Raw genomic sequence first — 3,466 nt, 5'->3', positions numbered from 1 at the left:
TCAGATCTAGCAAGAGGTCGAATGATGCTGCCTTACAAGATTATATATAAGTCGATAAGATGATACTTACGAGCAAACCAAAGATCGAAATCGATGCAGCCCTACCTACTGAAGAACACACTGAGAATTACCTTACTCCTATTCCTAATGCGATGGCATGAAGCTAAAAACAAGTTGTATTGATCGAGAGATGTCCAAATACAAAAGTATGGGTCCGTAACACTACTACATAAAGTTTATCACCGCCGGTTCTAGAACCCCTTTACCGACGGTTTTGGACCTCGTTGGTAAAATTCGGTTGTGATAGTCTACATCACCGCCAGTTGCGCACTACCGGAGCTATTGGTCATCACCACTGGATCAGCGTACAATCCAGTGGTGCTATATGTTACTTCATTGCCACGCCAGAGTCCCACCTGACGCCAATTGGTCGTGTACCACCACCAGTGTTGCGAACGATCCGACGGCGATAACGGGGACAACAACGTACCATCCCGCGGCGATGGACGACGCATCAATATCGGTTCGGGTTATGATCTGGCGTTGATGTAGGTACCAGCATAGCCGGTCACGTTGTATCAGGCGTTGTTGATGCCGATATCACTGTCGGTCTGGCGTACTATGCGGCGGTGAAGCCCTCTCCATCACCACCAGTTGATTCCATATCCCCAATGATTGGACAGGCCAGCAGTGGAACTGCATTTTTCAAGAATCAGTTGTAATATAATTGAAATATTATTTCGATTACACCCGACCCAGGTCGTATACATATACACAATGTCATAACATATACATCACTGCCAAGAAACATTTCCATAAAACCCATTGAACCACAAGAATGACATGCTGTTTGAGTACAAGTAACCAAAAGAAACCAACATTACAAGGTGAAGAACATTAGCGGCGGTGCTAAACGTTCTACCACCGGTTCGACATACGATACAGTGCGAAGACTGGCAGTTTGTTCACCGCCGGATCATATGCCGAGGTGGCGGTGAAAACTTTTATCACAGCCGGTTGATCAACCAGAAGGGGCCCCTTAGGGAATGGGCCGGGTGGTGATACTTACCACCGCCGGTTGTCTCATAACCGTTGGTGAAAGCCCCGGCGGTGATTAAACTTTCCGTAGTAGTGTAAACCAATAGCACTGGACAATCCTTGAGTGAAAAGGAAATAATCTAATTTTATTCAACTAGGTCTCCACGATTTCCTTTCTGGCAGAGTCCGACTCCGTCATGCCCGAGCTCATGCTGTAGTTGTCACGATCTTTTGCAAATTCTGGTGTAAACAAATGTTTTTTAGCGCCACTAATGAATCGGACAACTATACAAAATAAATAGTTATTGCAGAGATCGGCAGGCGAATAATATACTAATCAGATCAGAGTAGCTATAGCTAGACAATGATGCTAAAGTGTGCCAAAATGAACGTATAGCAAACATGATTGTGTAAGGAAAAAATGAATGAACTCATATATATGGTCAATTTTACGAACCTGATTCTTGAGTGATGACCCCTGCATCTTCTGGCTTTATTTTGTCGACATGGTGATGGGGCTGCACAGCCTTCATCCCTCGAGCAACTGTGTCATGTCTTGTGGTGACAAGAACACAGCTACCTGGGGATAAGACGCTGGACAATGGATCTCTAAGCACATCCTCCCATGCATGGTGATCCCAAACATCATCCATCACTAGTAAGGTTTTATGCCCCTTCATGGTCTCCTTAAGAGTTCGCTTCAATGTGACCTTGGTATTTCCAGCTGCATGGTAGTCTACCCCAGCTCCAGTAATACATCGTCTCAGAATCTCAATTTCTTTGTAGTGTTGGTTAACACTCAACCATATTTTCTTTGTAAACTTCTTTTGTATAATGTCATTGTTCAAGATCTTCTTAGCCAGGGTGGTCTTGCCAATACCGCCAACTCCAACGATGGCAAAAACTATAATTTTGTTGTATTCTTGTTCCACCTTGGTGAGCATCTCTACTAGATTTCTCGTCTCCTCCATGACCTTTTCACCAACCAAACCTGACTCGTCAAGCTCCCCTTAGGTCTCACGGGTAAAAGGAGGAGATGCTATCTTCTTCCTTCGGTGGTCCTCATAAAAACCAAGGTTGATGAAATTAAATGCTTCTCCACGGACCTTGATATCACTTAGCTTCTTGTTTAACTTCTTGATGCGCCTTCCGATGTGGTGGGTATGGAGGGGATTCCGCATGCAAAAGAGCAAGGGGCTGAAGCAACCCATGTCCCCGGCTTGGACCTCGATCCATGGCCTTCAACCAGCAAAAATCGATGATGTCAGTAGCATCATTCATGGTACCCCGAAGCTCTGTGACCAATGTTTGCACGCTCAGGTCAGTAATGTTCCTCCTGTCAGCGTCAGCAAGAAAGTTCTTGATGGCATCAAGCTTGACTCTCATCTTGTCGATCTCCTTAGGGACTCCAAGTAGCATATGCACTTCTTCCTTAATCATCTTGAACAACATCTTAAGGACGGGCGCCATTATTACTGGCAGCTTGCTGGCTTTCATTTTCGCTGAAACAAGTTTAGACCAAATATCAGCTTGGATAGGCAAATAGAGTGGCTCTAGTTTGGTGCAGCAATATTCTTCTCCTTAAAAACTTCATTCTTATCACGTACCAAAAGTCCACAACACAGTAATGCTAAAATATTGGTACTCTACATATGCTATACGTGCCATGCAAATTAATGATACCACTCATGCATTTTTGTATTTTGAGTAACTAGAAAACATGCCCATGCTCGGCAATGGAGTAAGCTTTTTATATGTTTAGTAGTAATGATTTAGTTTTATTTATTTTTTATTGATGCTGTGTTTACGTTTGGATTTTGGATTTTAACTTTTTCTCATCAATGAATAATACTATTAATAATTAGAGGCCCCAATGAAGGCACAACATTAATTCAAACTAGACACGGTAAGAAAAAGATAAATACTAGAAATTCTTGTAGTAATCATAAACATAGTCTTTAATTAGGTATACTCTAATCATAATCATCGATATTACCCATTAGATCTATCCCAATTTATAGAAAAAGTTACCCACCGCTACCATTATGTGAAAAATACATTAATAAATCCTACATTTGCATATAAATTACCCACATCTGACATCCGATATTGCATCTAATTTACACAACTTTGTCATCGTTATAGATAATGTAAAATAATTCTCTAACTTTGTATTTGGATTACCCACAACTACCATTATGAAAGTTAATTTAAAATACACCCAAATAATTTTACAAACTATACCCACCTTTGTCACTATGCATGGTAATGCAATGTAACCTCGTAAGTTTGCATTCAACCTAACCATATGTTCTTGTAAAACATAATCTAAAGTGTAACTTTATATTTGTATGTACCTAATCCATTATAGTAAATAAATAAAAATATCTGTCAAATCTGAATTTAAATACTAGTATATATTATTTTA

General features: G+C 40.8%; 1 pseudogene; it reads right to left on the bottom strand.

The window, feature by feature from the left end:
• Positions 1-619: 619 nt before the first annotated feature.
• LOC136488212 (disease resistance RPP13-like protein 4) lies at positions 620-2,508 on the bottom strand (annotated as a pseudogene).
• Positions 2,509-3,466: the final 958 nt, after the last annotated feature.

The sequence above is a fragment of the Miscanthus floridulus genome, chromosome 10 (genome assembly GCF_019320115.1).
Source record: "Miscanthus floridulus cultivar M001 chromosome 10, ASM1932011v1, whole genome shotgun sequence".
Lineage (NCBI taxonomy): Eukaryota > Viridiplantae > Streptophyta > Magnoliopsida > Poales > Poaceae > Miscanthus > Miscanthus floridulus.
This window is presented reverse-complemented; position numbering and strand designations above follow the sequence as displayed.